This window comes from Notamacropus eugenii, chromosome 1, assembly GCF_028372415.1.
Source record: "Notamacropus eugenii isolate mMacEug1 chromosome 1, mMacEug1.pri_v2, whole genome shotgun sequence".
In the NCBI taxonomy this organism is placed as follows: domain Eukaryota; kingdom Metazoa; phylum Chordata; class Mammalia; order Diprotodontia; family Macropodidae; genus Notamacropus; species Notamacropus eugenii.
In genome coordinates, this window is record NC_092872.1 from 409,020,680 (window position 1) to 409,045,743 (window position 25,064).

The 25,064-nt window shown below is 42.2% G+C and overlaps 1 long non-coding RNA gene across 1 annotated transcript; it reads right to left on the reverse strand.

Moving 5' to 3' along the window:
* On the reverse strand, positions 1-23,082 carry LOC140518671 (uncharacterized). Its single transcript, XR_011971980.1, has 3 exons — positions 22,838-23,082; positions 16,264-16,350; positions 1-1,044 (listed from the first exon to the last, which is right to left on the reverse strand). It is a non-coding gene; the product is annotated as an uncharacterized lncRNA (long non-coding RNA).
* Positions 23,083-25,064: the final 1,982 nt, after the last annotated feature.

Below are 25,064 nucleotides of genomic sequence, written 5' to 3' on the forward strand. Positions count from 1 at the left end.
TTTCTCTCTCTCTCTCTCTCCTTTTGTTCTCTCCATCAAATAGCAGCAATGTGGTGTAACAGAAAGAGCCCTAGACTATGAGTCAGAAGATTCAAATCCTACCTAGCCCTTGCTACGTCACTTAGTTATCTGTGAGATCTTGGTCAAGTTAATTGTTGAAAACTCTCTTCCCTTCTCTGTAGAATGAGAATTAGATTAAATGACCTTTAAGAAGCCTTCTGGGGCAGTCAGATGGCACAGTCAATAGAGCACCAGCCCTGGAGTCAGGAGGACCTGAGTTCAAATCCAGCCTCAGACACTTGACATTTAGTAGCTGTGTGACCCTGATTGCCTTGCCCATCCCACCCCCCAAACAATATACCTTCTAACTCTAATACTCAATGATTGCCTCTCTAAACCACAGTTTCTGCATTGACAACTTCTAGGAGTTTGACACTGGTCTCATCTGTCTATCCTGACTGGTCTTCCTTCTCTTCCTCCCTCCTTCTAGACTAGAATCTCTAAATTCTAAAATTCCTACCTCACCCTATGGGTGAAATACTCCCAGGATCTATAATTGCCGTTCCCTACAGTGTCCCTACCACTCCACCTTCACCTGGTTGGATACTCTTATCATGTTCATGTTCAGTCATTTCAGTCATATCTGACTCTTCATGACCCCATTTGGAGTTTTCTTGGCAAAGATTCTAGTGGTTTGCCATTTCCTTCTCCAGCTCATTTTTACAGATGAGGAAACTAAGGCAAACAGGGTTAAATGATTTGCCCAAGGTTACACAGCTAGTAAGTGTGTGAGGCTGGATTTGAACTCACAAAGATGAGTCTTCTTGACTTCCACATCCAACATTCTATCCACTGAGCCATCTAGCTGCCTTGGCTAGGTGGTGACTGGTGCCATAAACTGGGTAGCATCCTGGGTCAAACATGAGAAGAGTCTCTCCTAACCTTCTCAAGGATCATCAGACAAGCCAGTTCTCTGTGGAGGGTCTAGGTCTTCCCAATGTGCCCCCAACAGCTGTCAGTTTCTCTTATTCCCAGTGGTTCCCCCTGAAAGAAACAAAGAAATAATACCCTATCAGGTAATAGTAAAATCAACTATCATTCTGAAGTCCTGGAAGACCATTGGATTTGTAATCAGAAGATCTGGTTTTTAACCTGACCTCTGCTATTTATTAGCTAGGTGGCCTTACAATTTCTTTACCTCTGTGGGATCCAGTTTTCTTCTCTATGAAAATGAAAATAAAATCTCTTTATCAAATAGTCTTTTGAATTTCATAGTCTTGGCCCTTATCCAGTTTCAAGTTCCTAGAGCAAATGAGGCCTGAGGACAGATGGGACCTGGATTATTGTCACTCACTTTGTTCAGACTCCAGTCAGAAGCTATTTAGCTAAAGGTAAAAGAATTTTCTTTTAACATCTCCACAAGCCCATCCCTGCCTTTCTTTTCCTCCCTCTTTCCTCCCAAGTGTTCTATATACTCCAGCTCAAGCCCAGGCCCTGATATTTCACCGGGGCCCTGTGAAGTCTTGGGCTACCTTCCCAGCAGCTCTCCCAGGCCTAGGCCTAGAATACAGACAACTGAATCAGAGAATGAAAACTGGGTTTCCCAGGAAGTTTCAAAGAGATTCTCCCCTGTCCTTCCTTCTGAGGCCCTCAATATTGTCTCTGGCAGGCTGGAAATAAACCATTAGTGTGACCAGAAGAAAGTCTTGTCTAAACGAGGTGCCCTAAATGTAAAACAGACCTACCAAGCTAAGAGAGAAGGAAGAATCTGTGGCCTGGGGCCAGAATCTGGGACAGAATGAGAAACAGAGAATGTCAAAGCTAAGAGGAACCTTAGAACATAAAATATGAGAGCTGGAAGGGATCTTAAACACACAATATTAAAGCTGTATGGGAGTTTAAAATTTCTGATAGCCAAGTTGGAAGGGACCTTTGAGGTCATCTCACATAAAGTTCTTATTTTATATAAGAGGAAACTGAGTCCCAGAAAAGCGAAGTGACTCACTTGCTATCATACAGTGAGTTCCTAGCAGAGCCATGACTAGAACCTACATTTCTTCTTCCCCAGTTCAGCACGCTATTCATTACACCACACTGCTGCGGCTAAGATGGAATGGACAAAAGGGAATGACAGCCCAATTCTGTCCTTGTGAAATAAAATTACATATTAAAAAAAGAAATAAAATTACATCCTATCTTCTTAGTCATTACACATGTCCTCAATATTACTTGTTTCCAAAAAGCCCAACAGGCTGTAACTTTGGCCACATCTGTTAGTCAGATGGGATGCAGCTTCTACTGCTCTGAGCAGTGTCTGCAAATGGTTAGTTGTACTGGTTACAAGTATGGTACTGATGAAGCCAGAGATGTTGGTTTCATCTCCACGTGGGCTAGTCCATTGACCTTCCCCCTTTCTGATTCTTGTAGAATCCTTTGGTCTATCACGATGGGAATGGGCAAGAGTGCTGTAGATTTGGGGTGCAGAACTGTCCCCTTGCTGAGTCCTCACATGATCACAGAGTTAGAGAAGCACAGAATCTTACAGAATCTAGCACAGAGTTATATGGCAATTCAGTCTTAAACAATACAGTAGACAGCATCAGCTATTTAATGAAGAATCTAATCATAGGCCAAAGGGTGGTCAGTTTGAATCCTGGGAATCAGAGATAGACACCTACAGAGAGATACTATGAATTCATTCATACATTCAACAACTAAATAATTGTATTAAACTACTTTATGCAAGGTATGTGCTAGCAATTGGGGATAAAAAGAAAAAGATAGCACAGTGCTGCTAGTAGGATCTTATATTATTATAGGGATCTGAACTCACAAAGATGAGTCTTCTTTACTCCAGGTCCAGCATTCTATCCATTGAGCCACCTAGCTGCCTTGTGTATATACAGATAGAGAGAAAGAGAGAGAGAGAGGTAGATAGATAAATAGGTAGATAGATGATAGATAACTATATAATTGTTTTCCTATGTATTTTATTTTGTGTATTTAAAAATGTTATTCTGAGAAGGTGCCCATCATCTTCAGTCAACTGCCAAAAAAGTCCACCATGATACAAAAAACATTCAGAACTCCCACCCTATAGTTTCTCAAGTATTTTCCTTCCTATTTGTTCTATTGTGTATTCATAGGAGGGAGACCAAGTCAAGGGAGTATAAGGAACCATTGAAAGAAATGAGAATTTTTGGCCTAGAAAAGAAAAGACTTTTTAAGGAGACCTGAAAGATGACTTCAAATATATAAAGAGTTGCTACATGGGAAAGAGGGATTAGCCAGGGGTGGGGAACCTGCAGTCTCAAGGCCACATGTGGCCCTCTAGGTCCTCAAGTTTGGCCCTTTGACTGAATCCAAATTTCATTATGAAGCCTCAGGTTCCCCACTCCTTGATTAGACATTCTTATTGGCCCCAGAGGGTAGAAGTAGAAGCAATAAGGAGAAGGAAGAAAGACCAAGGTTTTAGTTTCATGTAAGGAAATATTTCCTAACAATTAGAGTAACTCCAAAGTGAAATGGAGGATAAGAAGTTGCCTATCACTGGAGGTGTTTACAAACAGATGCTTGTGGGGGACATTGTTGAAAGGATTCCTGCTTAGAAATAGTTTGATGACCTCTAAGACCACTTACAACTTTAGAACTCAGTAATTCCCTTATACACACAGTATGCCTGAAGGCCTCCCCCACCACCACCAAAAGTGTGCTCTCACACTCATTTTTTGTGTTGTCACTGAATTATATGACTATAAAAATATATTCACATGTGGCCCATATGGCACGTAAAGGAAGATAAGAAAGAAGTAGCCTGACTTCATAGCAAAAGAGAATGAGTGGGAAGGAAAGCCTGGCAAAAATCCTGGAACAATGAGAGGAGGGAGATGCTCCAAGGAGAATGAGATGGGAAGATGGGTCAGTGGTATGCTCACGGAGGTTCATATTGCTTCTCAGCTGCTCATTCCCACAGCTCCTGCTTCCCTTCTGTGCTCTCTTACCCCTGCCCAGAGACTTAGGATCACAGTCCTCACACGCTCCCAACTTCCTCCCAGGGGGACAAGTCCTGAGCAGGGTCCTGACTGCAAGGCCAGCAACCCACAGAAAACAGCCTGAAGCCAGAGGCAAGATTTCTGTGGCTGAGTGACTGATATTGACTGGCCCAGCCTGAATCCGACCCAGAGCTCTGAGACTAGAGCCCAGTCCAGAGAAGGTGGTTGGAGGGGAAAAAAGGGGAAGAACTCCAAACAAAAAAGAGTGAATATCAGAATTATATAGGACCTTAGGGACCATATAGTCCACCCTCTTCATTTTACACAGAGAGACAGTGAGGCCTAGAGAGGAGAGAAAACAGAATCATAGTAAGACTCACAGTGAATTCAAAAATGAGTCTCACAGTAAGCCAGCAGCAAAGGACTTACTTGGAGCCTGGAATTCTGACTCTTAGGCCAGGGTGCTTTCATACTATTCATTGTATGAATCAAGTCTCTGTAACTCAGTTTACTCATCTGTCAAATAAGGAGGCCAGACTGGGTGGCCTCTAACACCCAATGCATGCCTAAATCAATGATCATCCAATGAGGAAGGTGTGTTCTTTATAAGATAGCAAGTATCTTCAGAACCAGGCCTTGGCCTCTTAACTCTGAAACATTTTAGCCCTAAATTTGGCAGAAGTGCCCTCTGAGAAGTATCTCCTTTTTCCTTGACAATTTTAATAAACAGACAGAAAATAGAGAAACAAAGACAGTCATGGAGGAAATCAAGAACACAGAAAAATGAGCTTCCTTTTCCCTGGAAAGACTCTCAACATCTCTCTTTCCAGAGAGAGAAGAATCCAACGACATAATTGTTGTAACCCTGCCAGGGTCCAGATGTCCTTGGTTTATACTAAAAATGCCTTTTCTCAGCTGTGTCACCCCCTCATTGTTAGGAGTAGCTGGATGGATTCATACATACCATATTTCCTCAAATACTGCCTCCTTCTTTCTCCCAACCATGCTATTACCCACATTTTTACTATAGAAGGAAAGAGGGAGGAGTAAGAATTTTGAGTGTCTGGAGAATGGCATCTGCCATCATCAATAACAAAAAGCTCCTATTTTTGTAGCATTTTGTAAAACACGTTACATCGGTAGTCTTACTTGGTCCTTACAATAGTTCTCCAGAGTACAGAATGCCAATATTATTATCATTACTGTTATTTCCATTTTTAAGACAAGAAATCTGAGGCCTCTGAGAAGGGGGAACTGATTTGCACAAGGTTTGTTTCTTAGAGAAGAAGTGGTAGGATTTGAATCCATATCTTCCCACGCTGACTCCACACTCCACAACTCTTTTCACAACATCCAGCTACTGCTTATTTAGGCTTTGAATGTCTTGAAAGTCTCTTCTTCCTGAAAATTGCTCCTAGTTCTCCAGTCTGGGTCAAAGAACAGGTCTAATCTCTCCTCTGTAAGGCAGCCCCTAGAGATAGTCAGGCATGCGAGCTGTCTACCAATGCATCTTCTTTTCTCTAGCCTAAACAGTCTATGTTTATAGATTCATAGATTGGTAGAGTCACAAGGGCCCTTACACATCATTCAGCCCAATCCACTCCCTTTGTGAAAGAGGATATTGAAGTCCAGGATGGTGAAATGAATTACCCAGAGCCCATTGCTAATTAATGGCAGACCTGGAGCTTGAACCCAGATAGACCGACTCTTGGTCCTGCGTTCTTTCCACTAATCACGCATGTTCCTTCAACCAATCCATATTTGGTATTGTTTCAAGTTGCCTGTAATGTTGATCATGGACTGAAAGAATAATCTGTCACTTTGTGTTTCTGGGCCCTGTCTTTTGCATCAACACTGGCTCTAAATTCAATATTATACTACACCTTTGTAGTATACTTAATTTAGCAGCTTGGATGAAAATCTAGGAAATCAAGGCTATGGCATCAGAAATACACTAAGGGTAGAAGGGGGGTTTGATAAGAGTTCAGAACTTAAGGGAATGGAGGAAGTGAGGTGCCTTTAAATTTCTTTGACTTTGTAAGTGGCACCTCAACTTTCCCCCTCTAAATAGTTTTTGGCCCTTCCTAGGACCAGATGCAGGATGTTTGGAAATCATGTTGTAAATAGGACTTTTTTTAAAGAGCCTGCACAGTGTCAGATTCAGAAGAAAGTTCATTTTTCAAAGGGATGTGGGAGAAAGAAAGTGAAAAGGTGAATTTGGAAGAGAATAGAGAAAGAGAAAAAGGAAGAAAGGAAAAGAGAGAAAAATAAAGTAGGAGAGAAAGAATGAAAGAGAGACAATAAGTGGGAAAGTAAGAGATGGAGAGAGAGAAAGAGTGGGTAAAGAATAAGACAAAGGAAGAGGTAGAGAACAGGAGAAAGATGAAAGAAGATGAGAAAGAGAGTGGGACAATGGAGGAATAGACAGGTTGAGAAAAAGAAAGAATGAGGGAGATAGATGAGGAGAGAGGAACAGAAGAAAGCAAAGAAGATGGAGAGAAAAAATAGTAAGAAGAAAGAATGTGAGATAATGTGTATGAGGTAGAAGGCAAAGATAAAAAAGAAAGAGAAGGGAGTGGTAAAGAGAACGAGGGAAAGAAAATGGTAGAGAGTGAAAAAAATGGAGAGATAAAGGTGAATAAAGGTGGAGGAAAGAGTAGGAGGAAAAGAGAAGAAAAATAAGAAAAAATAAGAGAAGGAAAGAAGGAGGAAGAGAGAATGGGTTGAGAGAGGAAAGAGAGAGAAGAAGGGGAGGAGGGACAAGAGGAATAAGGCAGGAGAGCAAGAGCAGGAACTGTGAGGCACCCAGACCTAAGCAAACTAAATCCTGAGCTGAGGAGCAGCCCTCAAGCTCCCTAAAAATAGCTCAGCCTTTTACTATCCTACAGCTAGAGGCAGAGGAACACTTGGCCTTTTATGGTAACAGAAGTGGCAGATTTCTGCAAGAGAAGACTAAACGCCTCAGCCTGTATGTTGGAGACAAGCCAGGGGACCTAGGGTGGGAAGGAAGGGGTTGAGGCAGATTTCAGGGGTGCCACTGGTGAGATAAATGTCTGTGCAGAGCCTGCCCAGTAGAATCCTGGTCCTGAAGCTGGTAGAAAATGAAAATCAGCCATAGTTAACCTTTGCCTCTAAAATGACAGATTTCAGGTCTGTTGAGACTGAGAATTCTGAAATATGCTGTGACTTTGTACAGATGAGGAAACTGAAGTTCAGAGAAGTGAACTGATGTGGTGAGGTTCAGACTGAGTCAATTCCTGGACCTCATGGACCGTTACCAAGGCCCGCTTACCCAACAATGTAGGAAGGAAAGGGGAGAGAGGGGGAGAGAAGAGAGTTTTGAGGAAAGAAAGGCCAGTAGAGAAGGGAAGAGAAAGAAAAAGAAAGGATATCATAAAAGGAGAGAGAGAAAGAACGGGATGACGAGAGATAAGGTTAATTAGATTAACCAAGACAGACTATTAACTAATATGAGAGATTCCACCTAACGGTATATTAGAAAAAACAGTGGCTTTTGGTGTCTAAAGATCTGGTCTGAGTTCTGGTTCTGAAACTTTTTGCATATAGAAAGACTACCTGACTTTTTCTGTTCACGCTACGTCTGAAACCCCCTTTATATGTTGTCTCTCCCTATTAGAAAGTGAGGTCTTTTGGAGTAGCGATTGCCTGGCTTTTGTATTTGTATCCCCAGAGCTTATCACAGTGCTTGATACCTAGTTAAGTGCTTAATCATTTTCTTTCATTCTTTTACTAATTAAACACATCTTTATTTATGCTATAGAAGGCAGCGGGGTGGTATGGTGGATACCGCACTGGGTCTGGAGTCAGAAAGACCTGAATTCAGATCTGGCCGCAGACGCTTACTAGCTGTGTGATCTTGGGCAAGTCATGTAACCTTTATTAGCTTGAGTTTCTTCATTGGTAAAATAGGGATAATGATAGCACCTAGCCACCCAGGGTTGTTGTGAGACTGTAATTCTAAAGCAGTTGGCCCAGTGCCTGGCATATAGTAGGTGCTATAGAAATGTAAACTATAATGATGAGGATATAAACTTAAGCAAATGTCTTCCTCTCTGGGCCTTAATTTCCTCTTCTGTAAAATAAAAGCTTTGGACCATATGATCTCTAAGGCTGTTCTGGCTTTAAATATTACATAGGAGTTCTTATTGAAAGAAGAATGCCTGTGGGTTTGGGAGAGAGAAACCTAAAATGTCAGGACTGAAAGATCAGATCACATTTGAGTTAAAAGGGACCTGAGGGATGGGATGGTCTGGTCCCATCCCTCCATCTGCAGAGGAGAAATCTGAGGTGCTGAGAATGGAAGTGGCTCCCCAGGTATCTCAGTAGTTCAGTGACGGAGTTAGGGCTTAAACAAAGGTTTGCAGACTCCCAGCCTAATGATTTTATGCTCATGCCTCTGTGACCCACAGCCAGTGTGTTGGTACATCAATGTTAATGCAGGCCTTTGTGAAATATAAAGAGAACCAGATCCCAAGACCAGGGCTCAAGACCTAGCTCTGTTATTCTTTCCCTGTGTGTTCTTGGTCATTACTTCTCTCCTAATCTCTTTCCTCATTTGTAAAAGGAGAGGGTTAGAGGGGGTGGTTGTTCAGTTGTTTTCAGTCTTGTCTGACTCTTTGTGACCCCATTTGAAATTTTCGTAGCAGAGACACTAGAGCGGCTTGCCATTTCATTCTCCAGATCATTTTACAGATGAAGAAACTGAGGCAAACAGGGTTAAGTGACTTGTCCAGGGTCACATAGCTAGTAAGTGTCTGAGGACAGATTTGAACTCGGGTCCTCCTCACTACAGGCCCCGTGTTCTACTCACTATGTCTAAAATCCCTTCTAGCTCTCCATCCTGGGATCTTTAGGCTCTGATGGTGAAATTTCAAGGAGACAGCTAATTTTTTCTTAAGGGGATGAGGTAAGGATTGCACTTTGTAGCTCACTTACATAGTGAAAAAGGCAATGGTTCTGGAGTCAGAGAACAGAAATTCAAATCCTGCCTCTGATGCTTACTACCTGTATGACCCTGGGCAAATCCCTTCACCTCTTTGGCCCTCAGTTTTCTCATCTACAAAATGAGTGGGGTGGACTACGTGGTTTCTGAGGTTGCTTCTAGCTTGGTAACTTTATGATGCTGAGTTGCAGCCTTCTCCTTCTCCCCAGGCCCCTGCCATAGAACAACTTAATGTTGGAATTAGCTTTGGAGAATTGTGAAGCATTGCCCAGAAGCAGCAGGGTTCTCCCTGAAGGGCAGAAAGGATCCCAAACATGAGCCACCCTCTCCGAAGCAACTCTGGGTTTGGGGGCTACAAGATATAGACAAGCTCTAGGTCCTGAAGGCAGAACTAGGGAGCAGAAAAAGACATAAGATTATAAGAGGGAGACATGCCACACTTCCAGTGACACCACTGACAAAATGTGTGTCTTTGGACAAACTATCTCACTCCTCTGGGTTTGGATCACTTTATCTCTCAAAGAAAGGGACTAAGGGAGGGAGGAGGTGGAATTACAGGTGTAAGAAGGTGGTTAGACTAGACAATTTCCCAAAATCACAGAATGTCAGAGCTGGAAATGACCTTAGACATCTTAAATTAAATAAATTCCTTCATCACTCAGAGGAGTAATGCAGTTAGCCTAAGGTCACACAGCTAGTGTTAGAGCTAGACCTGGAACCCAGGCCTTCTGCTTCCATATCCAATTATCTTTGCACTCCATACGCTAGGGAATCTTCTAGCTTTGACAATCTATTATTGGACCTGATGTGGGTCAATTCCCCCAGTAGGAGAAATGCATGTTCAGGCTGTCTCATTACTACAGCGCCATCCCCTTTACAGGGATGGGAGCCCCAGGGAACAAGAAAAAGGAATTCTGGGGCTTTGTAATTGCACCATAGAAAGAAATCTGTCACTCTTCTATGGGGTGCCAGCCATTATTGGCCCCCAGGGAGTTGACAAGGGATTACAATGCCTATATTACCAGAGGAATGTGAGTGGGAGAGGATGGGGCAAGGACCCACTTACTGAAAGGATGTTTCAGAGAACGCTGAAATGAACAGAATGCGACATTGCCATTTAAGGAAGCTGACTGAAACAGGGGTGCTCCAGGTTGGGACACAGCCAACAGATGGTTTAGGATGTGTAGACTCCAGAATGACTGAAAACATTTCTCTGCAATGGGTGAGAAGGACTAAATCATATAGAATCACAGAATGAGGGAGAATGAATGTGGGACATTGGAGAACTCTTTAGAACATAAGAGCTAGAAGGGGCCTTAAAATACAGAATGTTAGTGCTTGAGAGATCCTCTGAGATGATCTAGTTTAACCCCCTTATTGAGGTGCAGTTTAAAGATTGCTGGAATGGAGTCAAGAGAGACCTGGATTCAAATCCTGATACTTACTGGCTATAGGATTCTGGGCAAGTCATTAAATCTCTGTGAGTTTCAGTCTCTTCATCTATAAAATGGGATAAGATTTATTATACTCACAGATTTGTTGTGAGAATCAATAAAGATAGCGTATGAACATTGTTTCATAAAAATTAAAATGCGTGGCAGAAATATCAGTAATTTTATTATTATTTACAAGTGAGAAGGCTGAAACTCAGAGAGACAGTCATATAAAAATTCTATTGTCTACTGGATTCAAGGACCTCTTGCCAAATGCCAGGTCTCAACAAGGTAGAATCATAAACCTTTGGAGCTAAAAGAAACTTTAGAGACTATCTACTCTATGCATTTTACATGGGACAAAACTGAGGCTCAGAACAGGCAAGGAATTTGACCAAAGCTACAGAGGTATTATGTGGCAGAGGAAGGATGAAAACTGCGGCTTCTGGACTCCCAGCCCTGGGCTCAGTTGCCTAACATGAGTCTGTGAACTTTAGATCGGCTACGAATCTAAATTATAGACTGTTTCTTACATGTGTTTGCTGTCAAAATCTCTGAAGAAAGAGTTCTACCAACCCTTGGGAAAAGGCTTTTGGCTGCTGAGCTTCCAAGAACTTTGAAGTCCCTTCCTGGCTTCCTTGTCTATTGAGATAAAATACCCTTGTCATTGGATACTGATCATATACTGACCCACTCAAGAGATCAGCAACAACAATTTAAGTTAAGAGAGGCTGAGGAAGAGGCCAGAGTTACTCCAGCATAAAGTAACATCAATAATAATAACTCACTTTTCTATATTCATTTACCAAACACTTTCCCATCTGCTTTCTCATTTGAATCTGTTCATAGTCCTGCAAAATGAATGAGGCAGGCATTATTTTCTCCATTTTACAGAGGAGAAAACTGGGACTGAGAGACAAACAGATTTGAGGGGCCAGAGTGTGGACAAGACCCCCCTGACTGATAACCTGGTTTTCTAACAGAAAAACAACAAAAGGGTTCAAGCAACCATTTGTAACAGACAGTGCACAATAATGGAAAGATCACTGGATCTGTAAACAGAGGGCCTCGGTTCAAATCGAGGCTCAGCTGTCTATTTCCAATTGTGACCTCACTTTTCTTTAGGCCCCAATATCTTCTGTAAAACGAAGCATTTGCACTAGATGATCACTAAGGTACTTTCTAGTTCTAAAGCGCATAATAATTCAACAAAAACAAAAAATATATTACCAGACAAGTGCCCAAACGGCCCAGTGTTGGTCACCACTCTTAGGAGTATCTTTACCCCTTTGTCAACCTCCAGTGCCCAGGGCAGATGACCCTGAGACTGACCCTCTGCAAATTTTAGCCATTGTCTCAGACTCTAGGCCAGATCTCTCTGCGCCCATACTGATAGCCAGCTGTGGAACAGCCGTGACTGATGTGAGTCCACGACCTTGGGAACATCTCTGCTCAACTTGTTCACCCTCAGGAACTTGGAAAAACATCCAGAGAATGAACATGATTGACCTTCTGCGCTTTGCTCTGATCAGTCTGTATCTGAAGAATCATATCATGTTCTGCACCACACATTTTAGAAAGGATAATGAGAAGCTGGAATGTGCCCAGAAAAGTGTAACCAGGAGAGTGAGAGGACAACAACCCACATAATTCAAGGATCATTTGAAAGAATTAGGGATGTTTTGCTGAGAAAAGGAAAGACTGAGGTGGAAGGGATAACAGGGATTTTCAAGTGTTGGAAGAGGGATTATCCTTATTCCACTTGACTCTAGATGACAGAACCAAGAGCAAGGATGGGCGTTGCAGAAACTTTTTGATATGATAGAAGGAAAAACTTCCTCGGACATAATTAGAGCTGTCCCTGTTTGATGGGCTGCCTCAGAAAGCAGTGATTTCCTCAACACTGGAAATGCTCAAGAAGACGCTGTGTGATCACTCATCAGAGATGCAATGGAAGGTGAAGGACACCGGTGGGAATGTTGGCTTGGGAAGAGGATAGACTAGATGTCCTCTGAGGGCTCTTCCAGCCCTCACAGTCAAAGATTCTCTAACCTATTTCATCACCCACTATACCACCATTACCTCTTCCTGCCCTCCCACCTCTCAAAGCCTTCACTGTGTGCTTCACAGTCTCTTCCTCCATTTCTGTCTAGCTCTGTAGACACTCCTTCTTTCCCAGACCTCTGGCCTAAACACCCACACACTGATGGGAAGAACTTACTGGGAGTGGGAAGGAGAGGAGGGGGAAGGATGTCGGAAAAAAGTGGGGGAGGGAGGTCATCTTGACTCTAAACCAAAAGCCCTGTTGTGACCTCAGCTGGGGGCCACTCCCAGAATTCCACAGCAGGCTCTTTCCAAAGCTTGTGAACGAGGCTCCCAAGGGGCTCCCTTGGTGCTGTTGACTCACTGCATTCCTAAGAGAGGGCAGACTATTTGTAGGGTGAGTTCCCCAGAGAACCTCAGACCTATAAACAGGCTCAAGCCTTGGTAGGCCCACTTATTGTTGGCTAGGAAAAGACAAGCAACAAGGAAGGGAAAGGGCAGCTTTCAGTAGAGGCATAGAAGAGGGAGGAAAGGGAGGAGAGGGAAGGTCCCAGAGTGTCCCCTAGGAGGGCTCAGAGCAGTGGCTGACTGAAAATGGAAACTTGATGGAGCAAGAAGGCAGACACTGCCTGAAGTCAGTACCATGGTGTGTACAAGATGTACACTGTTCCTGAAGTGTCTGGATTCAAGGATTTCCAAGCAATCATGATCCAGGAGATTGGTTACTTTTTGAAGACTCTTAGGAATGAACAAAGTGTCATCAAATCATAGATCTAGAACTGGGAAAGATCTCAGAGGCCACCTAGTCTCACCTCTTAATTTCACAGACAAGGAAATTAAGACCCAGAAAGGTTCAGTGATTTACCCAAGGTGACACAGAGAGTGCGTGTCAATGTTCTTTCCACTGTACCACTGGGTTGGAAAATGTCATCAAACAACATAAACATAAAAGGTCTAGCAGTCTTTCAAGTATAACCCCTAATTTTCACTATCACCTAAAACAAAGACAGACTGAGATGACTTGAGTCTCCAAGTAGCAACAGGACAAGGCCTCCAAGTGTCCCACCCGTCAGAGACCACGATGTTCCCCTGTAAAGTAGAAACACGGGTATTCAAAAGCCAACTAGCTAAGTTCTCCACATTCACAGGCCCAACAAAAATATACGATTGGTTGAAATAGGTGAAAAGTAATTGGAAATAGATAACTATTGAGGGGAAGGGAGAGTATATAGTTTTATTTGTCGTTATTGTTAAACTTATAGTCAAAAGAGAAAGAAAGAAAAGGAAGGAAGGAAGGAAGGAAGGAAGGAAGGAAGGAAGGAAGGAAGGAAGGAAGGAAGGAAGGAAGGAAGGAAGGAAGGAAGGAAGGAAGGAAGGAAGGAAGGAAGGAAGGAAGGAAACAGGCCTCAACTTTGGGCTCTGAGAAACTTTTCTCATTGCCTTATCAGGAACTACCAAAAAGTCATGCCTCTTTTACTGCCTCTATTTCTCTGCATGGCGAGATCTTGAAGGTGTAGAGGTGCAGGATTCTATTCAAAAGCACGCTGAAGTAGCCCCTCTAGCCTTCTGATCAATAGGTCTCTGCTCCAGGGCAGACTTACCGGGGGTTGGGAAGTTCAGGGATGGGAATCAATTTGGACCACCATTTGTTAGAAATTATTAGCAACGAAAATGTCCTTACTTCTTTTACCCAGAGATTCTACTGCTAGGTAATATAGCCCCAGAAGCTAATTGATAAAATGAAAGGTTTTATATATATATACATGTAAATATTTATAGCAGTGCTTTTGGTTTTTAGTAAAGACCTGGAAACAAAGTAGATACCCATCAATTGGGGAAATGGCTAAACAAAGTGTAGCACATGAACATAATTGGATAATTTCTTGTATCCTCAGCACCAAAACAGTATCTAACACGTAAGTGCTTAAATAATGCTCATTGACAACGTAACAAAGAATACGTAGAAGGCTGATAATGCTCTTTTAGGAAGCTCAAGTGAACTGATGCAAAGTGAAGTAAACAGAAATAGGAAAAAAAAGATATACAACTGACTACAACAATGTGAGTGGCAAGAATGATAACAACCAAACAATGGAAACACTGTGAAATTATGATGATCATGTCTGGACCAAAGGGGAGACAGAAGAATGCCCCTCTCTCCCTTCATTGTAGAGGTGGGGACTTTAGGTATGCAACACTGAACGCCAGAAAAAATCTGACATAAAATCCATATGTTGGTCATTTTGGCCAACTTTTTGGCCAATTTTTCCCCTCTTTTTTTTTTTAAATTTCTGTTACAAGGAATATATTTCTGGGAGGGGCAAGAGAAGGAGAAAAGAGGACTATATTTGAATATGTTAAGTGTGAAAACAAAATATATCCATTAAAAATATGTATTTTTTACAGAAAGAAATTACCTTGAGGAAAGCCATTGGAAAGTCTTTGAACCATCTCCTCACCAAATAAATATAGGTGCACCTACACATAAACACACAAATACACACACACACACATATACATATATATGTACACATATACTTTCCTTTTCAAATCTTATAGACAAGCAGCCCTGGCAGTACAGCAAGCTGTGGACAGCCATTAAGAGACCTGGGTTGAAATCCATGCCCTTCTACCACTGACTCACTATGAAACCTTGGGCAAATTATTTCTTCTCTTCAAGCCTTAGTTTGATCATTTATAAGGTAATTGAACCCGAAGAACTCTGATATGCATTCCAGCTATAAATCCTATGGTTAGGAGGTAGGAGAACCATGTTTATCTCCTATTATAACCTTAAGTAAATCACTTTCCCATTTTGGAGTTCAGTTTCCTATGAGGAGGAAAAGTAGCACATTCTAAGGTAAAGGAGTATTGGATTTGATGTCGGAGGACCTGAGTTCAAATTCAACCTTTTGTCTGTAAGTAAAGTGTGACAAGTCACATTAGGCTTTTCTCAAAGTTCGCATTTCTTCCTGTGCTGGAACAGAAGATCTGCCAGATCTTTCTGACTTGAGCCTCCATTTTCTAAAGTTCCTTTCCAGATCTGACATTCTATGATTCTAGGTTGGGGAAGGACCAAGTATGCATTGAAGAAAATTTTCCCAACTTCAAACTATTGCAGCTAACAAAACTCTTTTGCAAGCCAAGGTTTAAAAAATAAATAAATAACCCTAATCATCTACAGACAATCCTTCTGATGAGAGGAAGTTGGGAGCTGAATCACCCCCTTCCTGGTTCCAGCCATGTGTAGGGACCTAGTCTGTCTAGACACAGCTTTTAGGGAGCGGCATCATGGGCTCTTTCCCCTGAATTCCTGATACTTTCAACTTAGAAGAACTTTGACTCATTTTCTGCAATTGCGTGAGGGAACAAAGAGGAGGTTCCTGCAGCTGGGTCACACGTGTGCAGAGGCCCACCCTTCACATGTGTGGTGGAATGTATGTACATGATAACGTGTGCACATATGGTTACACATTCACAAGAGATAACACGCATCTTTTGTCCAAGTATAGCTAAGGGTCAGTCAGTCAGTCAGTCAGTCAATCAATTAGCAAGCATTTATTAAGGGCTTACTTTGTGCCATATGTTATACTAACTTGTGGATGTGAAGAGGGGCAAAAAATACAATCTCTCTTCTCAAAAAGCTTACCTTCTAATGATGTAAAAAAATACGTACTTTATTAGGTGCATACAAGATATACGCAGCATAAATAGAAAGTAATCTGAGAGGTGAAAGAGGAAGATGTTTCTTGGAGAAAATGGAATTTGACTTGAATCTTAAAGGAAACCAGAGAAACCAAGGGAATACGTACATATGTACACACACACATACCTGAAGATGTCACACAGCAATGCCAAGGCTACTGGTATTTCTTCACTTTCATCCCACGTAACTGACAGTGGACATTGAATGGAAGAGCTGAAATAATATTTATTACAATTATAGTAATAGAAGTAGTAATAGGATTAGTAAGTAGTGATAATAATGATAATGGTCCCTTTCCATAATAGTTTACAGAATATTAAATATAAAATAATTATGGCAGTATAGCAACTTGTCCTAGGATTATTTCCTAGGAAGAGAAGGATGAAAATAAAAAATCATAATGAATAGCAAGTGTTGGTACAGCACTTTAAGGTTTGCAAAGATTTTTAAAATACATTATCTCATATGACCCTCACAACAATTCTGAAATGGGTCTTGTAATCATCCCCATTGTACAGAAGGAAAGATGAAGGCTCGTAGAGAATAAGTGACTTACTCATGGTCATTTAAATGGTAAAATTCAAATTCATTTTTCTTCTGACTCTAAGTCAAGGGCTTTTTTCCACTGTAGTATAGTGCCTCCTATTTTTTTAAAACCTCACATTTACATGGAACTTCTTCGTTCTGCAAAATGCTTTGTATGTTATATCATTTAAGCCTCATAGCAACCCTGGGAAATATGTACAAGTATTATTATAATCTCCATTTCATAGATAAGGAAACTGTGGCTAAAAAGGTTAAATTCCTTGACCGTGCTCACATGGCTAATGAATGAGATATCTGAACCCAGAGTCTTCCTAATTCTTCCTGCTACCAAGCACCACATCTTTCTTACAGTACATTTTCCCTGGAGAGCACCTTCAGTCTAACTCCTGAAGTTTGTGTGTGGCAGTTTCTACCTCATTCACCTCTTCCTCACATTTTTGCAAACCAGAAGAGACCTTTGAACATAGAATGTTAAAGCTGAAAGGGACCTTCATCCAAATCTTTCATTTTACATATGGGGAAACTGAGGTCTAAAAGTCACATGGTTAATGTCAAAAACCAGATATGAACTTTTTTGCTCTCTGAGACTTGAGTAACTCAGTTGTTGTGTTTGGACCAGACTATAGTCAGAGGATCTTAGAGTCTCCTAAAAGTAACCTCAGAGTTCACCTCATCCGTCCCATACTTGAACAGGAGAACCTTATGGACAGGATCCCTGAAAGGTAGTCATCCAGTCTCTGACTGAAAAATCTCTAGTAACAAAAGGAAGCCCTACCTCCACAAGCAGGCCATTCCATTTGGGAAAGGGTTTGACTGGAAGGAAGTTTTCTTTCATATCAAGAATAAATCTGCCTTCTCTATAATGTTTACCCATTAGTCCTAGTTCTCTCCTTTGTGGAAGAATAAATCTAATCCCTCATCCATATAAGAACTCTTCAGATATTTGAATAATGTGATCATCTTCCCCCTCCCCCCATTAAGTCATCTCCAGACAAAATAACCCCTGTTCCTTCAACCAGCCCTTATATGGCATGGTCTACAGTCTCTGAGCCTGTTATATTTTATTGGAAGAAGACAAGGTATGGAATGAAAGGACCAATGAAAGGGAACTTCTATTGGATAGAAGGTGGACCTTAAAGAGAAGTGAATTTCTGACTTGGGAATCTTAAGTTATGAACTGTCCCCTCCATTCCCTCCACAGCAGACATTCTATGTTCTATGTTCTCATAAAGAGACCTGCTCTTCTATGTTCTGTGCTCTGAAGTCAGGACTTTAGAGTCAATTTCCTCCTTTGGAAAATGAGGAGTTTAGGATAAATATTTAGAACTTTTCCCGTTAGATTATTATCAGGGGCAATCAAGAAGGGGGAGGGAGAAGAAGGATCTTTTGGCCTAGGCTCAAAGGATGTCTTTAATTTACCCATTAAAGGAGTACCCCTGTTCATCTATGAGACAAAATTGTTAGAAAGGTCCCACGAGGCTAGTTTTTCCCAGGATAGCACATTTTACAGAACAAAAGCCTAGAAAGCCAACCATTTTACTGAATTAAAAAAATTCATATCCAAATTGCATTTCTTTTGTTTTCAAAACTTATTTAATTTTAGCTCTAGCAAGGGCTTCAAAAGTTGAATTTGGCACCAGCCTCGCTGGACATCTAAGAGCTCTTGCTCACTCTTCTCATAATTCTACTGAAACTGCTCTCACCAAGGTCACCCATTGTCTCTTTACCAGATCCAACATTCTTTTTCTTTGACCTCCTTTTGCTTGACTTCTCTGTAGCATGTGACAGAGTGGAGCACCATTCCCTCTATAGCTTCATGAAGTTCTCTTCCCTTGGTTCTTGTGATTGTGCATTCACCCAGTTTTCCTCCACAGACTATTCATTCTATCTTCTTCCCTTGGCCTCCTTTCTCTTCCTTGTCCCACCCTACCCTCCTCACATGTTCCTGTACATACACACATACACACATACACACACCTACCTGCTAAATGTAGGCATTCCTCAAGGCCCTGTAATCTTTTCCCTTCTCTACACTTTCTCTGTGAAATTTGTCAGTCCCCCATGACTTGAACTAGTGCTTCTATGTATGATGCCTGATAATGTTTTTCTCCAGCCCTGACCTCTCCCCTGAGCTCCAGTCCCACATCTCAAGCCATCTACAGGCATATCTCTCCCTATATGTCCTCCTGACCCCTCATATTCGATGTGTTCCAAACCAAACTCATCATCTTCTCTCCCACCACCTGCCCTTCCTCTTGATCCCCCTGTTTCTATTAGGGGCCCTATCATCTACCAAGTTACTCAAAGTCTAAACACTAAACCTTGGATGTGAAAGAGTCCAACACTTTGACAAACATGTCAACTTTTTCCTTACAGTGCTTTTCATGTGTATCTCTCCTTTTTCATTTCTACTGCCACCACCCTAGTTCAAATCTTCATCAATCCTGCTTAAGCTATTGCAAGAGACTCCCAACTGTTCAGTCTACTTTCAGTCTCCCTCTCTGGCCTTCCCTCTCCACTCCCCTTCCAATTCATCCAAAATATGCTGACAAGATTAATCTTACCCAAGCAGAGGATCCTGTGATCACATCACTCCCCTGCTCAAAAAGTTTTTATTTTCAGTTTTCCTGAAAGTCTTAACTCCTTAGCTTGATATTCAAGGCTTTCTATAATCTGTCCCCAACCTACTTTTCTAGTTTTATTTTCCACTGTTTCCTTACATCCCAGGGAAACTAAACTATTCACTATTCTTTGAAATAGTGACTCCGTAAAATAACATGACTCCAAGCTTTTGCACACAACATTCCTTTCACTTGTGATACCCTCCCAACCCTCCAGATTCACCTATAAAAACCCTACCTACCCTACAAGGTCCTCAGATCCAATGCCACTTGTCTCCATGAAGCCTTCCTTCATGCTTCCACTCCAGTCAAAAGGGATTTTTCCTTCTCTTGCATTGTAATATTGTTCAATACTTTCTGCCTCGTATCAAATATCTACATACATATCCTATCTCTCTTAGCAGTTTTTTTAATGATAAAAAACTTTTACTAAGACTTTTGTGTTTACCAAGCATTATGCTAAGTGCTGGAGATATCAACTCCCCTCCTGATGGATCAAGTAGGGGAATCAGACCTTTGCATATAGCCATAATGCACAATATTACATACTAAGCATAAGAGAAAATAACAAAACAAAAGATGATGTGAGAATGGAGGCAAAGGTTGCTACTAACCCAAGTATGAAAGAAGACTTCTGAAGGAGCTGGACTTTCAAGGATGGACAATAATTCAATAGGGAAAGAGGGAAAGGAAGGCAGTCCAGGTATAAGGAACACTCAAGTAAGGAGTCACAGCAGGAGCACAGGTTAGGCTGTGTTCACTGGAAAAAATTCATCCAGCTTCACTGGAGCTCTGAGTTCATGGAGGCAAGTACCATGGGAGTTGTTGTGTTAGTCCTTTTTTCTTGAAGAGGACAATGACATCAAGATGATGACATCACTTGCAGTTGACATATTTGAGTGAGGGAGGGCTGAGTGAGTAAACTGAAAGGGTAAGGTGGCACCAGATTCTCTGTGGCTTTGAATGCCACAGGACTGAAAGCTCCCTGAGAGAAAGGATCACAGCTTATTCCACTCTGTATCCACCAGCACATCATAAGAAGATGAAGTAACATATAATAAAGCTTTCAATACAAAGAACTGCACAAAAATGAGTTATCAGTATTTATCCCTTTCTAGGAAAGTCTGAGGTCAGGTTCCATAGATAAATGTACACAATCTAGTCAGGGACCAACACACTGTCCTTGAGATAGAGAAGGAAAATGGTCTGTCTAAAAAGAGTCATAAAATCATAACACATAGAACAACAGAGTGGAAAGGGATCTAAAAATAATGGAGCATCAGAGCTAGAAGGGACCTCAGAACAAAGGATATGAAATGGCAGAGATGAAGGTAGCCAGAGCAGGACGACCTAAGCCATGATGTAATCCAATCTTCCTCTCCCAGTTAATACATAAGGAACTTAGGTTGCAGAAAGGGAAAATGAATTGCCCAAAGTTATATAGCCGAACTAAAATTAGAAACCAGGTCTTTTGACTTCCAGGTCAATACTTGGACTAGAATGCCTCCCAAAGCTATAAGAATATCTTCCATGTTTGACATGGAGAGACATGCCAAGCCTGTCACACTCTATATGGCCAGCCACCATCTGGGTAGAACTAGAGGTGGATTGGTATTGGTGCTAATAAATCAAGATGTCCAAGAAAGTACCTCAAAGGTGCCCAAGAAGGTTGGGTACAGGCAGCTCCTTATGTGAAACCCCTCCCCCTCCACTCAGGAGGAGGCCACAGAGACTAGACTACAATGGGGACCATTGAAGGGAGAGATTAGTCAGTGCCTGTACAGGATCCTACCTGTCACAGATTGCATACCAAGATGGAGGGGTAAGCTCTGAAGAAATGGGAGGGATTCTAAGCCCACAGGCCTGGCAGCAGCTTTGGCCTTCCTCTCAACACCAGCCTCAGTCCCTCTCTCCTGGAAAGTTCCAAGGAAAGGCTGAAAAACTGTTTCATGGCTTTAGAGGAAGCCTGATCCAGCCTGAATTGTCTTTGGTGCTATTTTACAAGGGGAAGCCCCTAAGGTGACTCTCCAGGCTCCCTCCTGCCTTGTCATTTCTCCACACAGGAGACATAGCTTCTTCAGATCTCCTGAGCCTGCCAAACCAAGGGAAGGACCAAGAGTATTCCTCACACCTAGTGTTCCTGACCAGCTGAGCCCCCTAATCCTTTGACCCCTACTCTAACTCCTTCCACCACAGTGTCTCTCCTCACCCTGCACCATCTTTTCCCCCTAGTCCTTCTTATCCTGAACCATACTTACCTGTAGACCCTGAATCACCCTAACTTTTATTCTTACTCTCTTTCCCTCCAATACCACTCTGTCCTAAAGATTTTGCCCTTCCTCCTTCTTGTAAAAGATGGAACAAGGAAAATATGGATTCAAGTTCCACCTGACACTTAGTTGTGAGACTCTGAGCAAGTCATTTAAACTCCCTGTGACTCAGTTTCCTAATCTGTACAATGAGTTGTTTGAGTCAATGGCTTCTAAGGTTTCTTCCAGCTCTATGATCTCTATCTATGATCTCTTCAATCTAATTCCTTTGTCCCTAACTCTAGTTCTTTTTACTCCATACCCTTCCCTTTCCTTTTTACCCCTTCCATTCTCTACCCTAAAGTTCTAGCTTCACCCCCCAAACCCTGTCTTTCATTTTCAACCCTTATCCATATAATTATCCCTACCATATACACCTTGCCCTGTTTTCATCTCCCCTCCTCCATTCCTCTTCCTCACCCATCCTAAGCCTCCTGACCCCAACTGTAACTCACCACACCTCACTATCCCACATTCCTACCCTAACCAGTTGTTTCCCATCCTAAACTCATTGTGCTACAAATATTCCTTGCCATGACAACTACATATTTTACTTGGACAATCCCAGCTTAAAGAAAATTGTCTTTTAAAAAGGTTTACAAAAGGAACAAACTTTGACAGACCTAGGATCTTTATTTGGGGTTTATAAAACATGGTCAAAACTATTCCCTAAATACTTACACCTTCCCATTCTGAATATTCTATCAACCTAGACTCCCCACACTAGTCTCACTATACCCACCCTAACGCTCTCATGCCCACTGTAGGCACACTGACCCTTTCCTAAACACACTCAGTGAGAAAAATTCCCCAGTCTTAAAAACCCTGTAAGTTTTTATCCCCACTTTATCCTCCCTTATCACTACCTATGCCTAGAATTTGTCTTTTTTTTCCTGTTGCAGCTTCAGAAACAATACTTTTAAGACACATGACTCCTTGCAAGGCTATTCACACCAGTGAGTTAAAATTTTATCTGAGGAGTTGAAGAAAGAATGAGGGCTGCCAGGCACTAAAGGGCTGAGTGGAGATCACCTGGCCAAGGAAGGTGGCATTTGTCTAAGGCTGGTTTAACTCATGCTTAGGGCAACCAGGACCTTAAGAACCCAACAGAGACTGAACCAAAGGGAGAAAGAAGCAACAACAGAGAGCCAGAAACCCTTACAGTGGGGGAGACAGATCAGTCTCTACCAGAATCCCCTTGTTCCCTATCCTGTCAGGACTTACCTCTGCGGTCAAGGTCATGGCCTTAGCTCCATCCTGGTCCCACCCAGGAGGGATGGGCTGCATCTGGCATTCAGCAGGAGGGTGGGGGTAGGGGGAATTGGGTGTGGGATGGAAAAAGAGGCCATCCCTTCTCTTCAAACTATAAACTGCCACTGGGACCCCAAAGCTGCCACCAGCGCATTTTTAAACAGCTGCTAACCTGAGCCCCCTTCCCCCAAATCTCTTCCCGCTGTCTCCCCAGCTAGAAAGCCCCTTTCTTCATTTTACCTTATATGAGCTGAAAGAAGAGTCCAGGAGGCCTGAACTCCCTCTGTCCGGCCCTCCCAGGGCCCCCATTGGCCCTGGCCCGGCTCATGTGACCACCTCGCCTTGACCTGCCCGGGTTGGGGGAGTGTTGGCTTTACCCCCTAAGGAAGGAGAGCTTGACAATTTTCATATTTCTTCTAAATTTGGAGATTTCAGACAATGCTGGGAGGTTTGGCTCAGACTGCAAAAGCCCATGTGGAAGTCATTAAGTCAGAGAGGGGGAGGGAAAGAGAGGAGGAGGAAGGGAGGAAGGGGGGGGAACAACTGAGTTCGTGAGGACGACAGGCCTGTGACTGTTGCCAGTTATATGCCTGGGAACATGGGGAACATGCTCAGAGAAAGTTGTTTGTAATAATTTCCTTCCTTTCCTCAAACCTTTCTGCTCCATATGGGAAAGGATAAAAAGGGAAAAATCCTGAGAACATTAGGCAGGAAGGACCAAATCCTGTCTCCTGCTGATGGGCCTCCTATAGCTGGGAGGGGAAGAGTAGGGGCTGGGCTTGGGGATGCAGAGAAGTTCTGGAAAGTGGGGGGTGGGTGCAGGGTAACAATGGAATCCAAAAAACTGACTTGGAGCAGAGACCAAAAAATGGGATCCACAGCTCAGCTGAGGGGGTTGTTAATTTTCATCTTGAGAGGGTTGAGGAGGCTGTATGATGTCTTGAGGATAGCCCTAGACTCAGATCCCTGAGGTTGGATAGGAGTTTGAGCTAGAAGGGATGTTAGAAATCATTTAGTCCAGCCTTCCTGTTTTACAGATAAAGAAACTGAGGCCCAGAAAAATAAAGTCATTTGTCCAATTCAGGAGCCCAGGTTCAAATCTAAGCTTCGCCACTTATTAATCTAGTCAAGTCACATCATTTTCCTGAATCTCATTTCCTCAGTTTTTGTATGAGTTGATATACATAAAGTACTTTGTAAGCCTTTAAGTGATATAGAAATTTGAGCAGTTATTGAGAAGGATTCTCATTCCTTCAGATTAGTTCTAACTCACAAAGGGGAAGTATTAAAAAAAAAAAAATCAAACAAAAAACCCACCTTTTTCATTCAGAGAAGCCAGAAGAATTGCTCAAATCCACTGGGAAAGCAAAATCCAAAAGCCAATGTCCATCCATTGTCAGGAACATAGCAATCAGGAACATTTGTCCTTCATATGACCTACTAACCTAGACGCTCCACTGGACTGTAAAAATCCCAATGCGACTTGCTCTCCTTACCTCATGGTTATCACTGAATGCCAGAGTTGGAAGGGATCTTAATCTAAATCCTCTCCCCCATTTACAGAGAGGGAAACTGAGGGTCCAGTCAGACTCCATCTGGAGTAGTGTGTCAGTCTTGGGTGCTCCATTTTAGGCAGAGCAAGTGAAAAAGAGAGTGACTAAAGAGGAGGAGGAGAAGACCAGAAGGAATATGAGGCTTAGGCTAAGTGAGAGAAGTCTTATTCAAGACATTCTCTGTCTTCAAATCAATGATTCTCATATGGAAAAGGGATTAAACCTGATCTGCTTTGCCCCAGGGAACAAAACTACAGTAGAAATAATTGGTAGAAGTTGCAGAAAAACAGATTCTGGCTCATTATTAGAGCTGTCCAAAACTGAAAAAAAAAAAAATGGACTGCCTAAAAAAGGAGTGAGTTTCCCATCAACAGGACAATAATAGTAGCTAGCATTTATAAAACTGCTTAAGGTTTGTAAAGTATTTTACAAATATTACCTCATTTGATCCTTCCAAAAACCTTGGAAAGTAGTTGCTATTATTATTCCCATTTTACAGATGAGGAAACTGAGGCAGGCAGCAGTGAAATGACTTGACCTGGGTCATACAGCTAGTATGTGTCTGAGGCTAAATTAGAACTCAGCTCTTCCTGACTCCAGGCTCAGTGCTCTACCTGTGTCACCTAGATGCTTTCAAGCAGAACTTA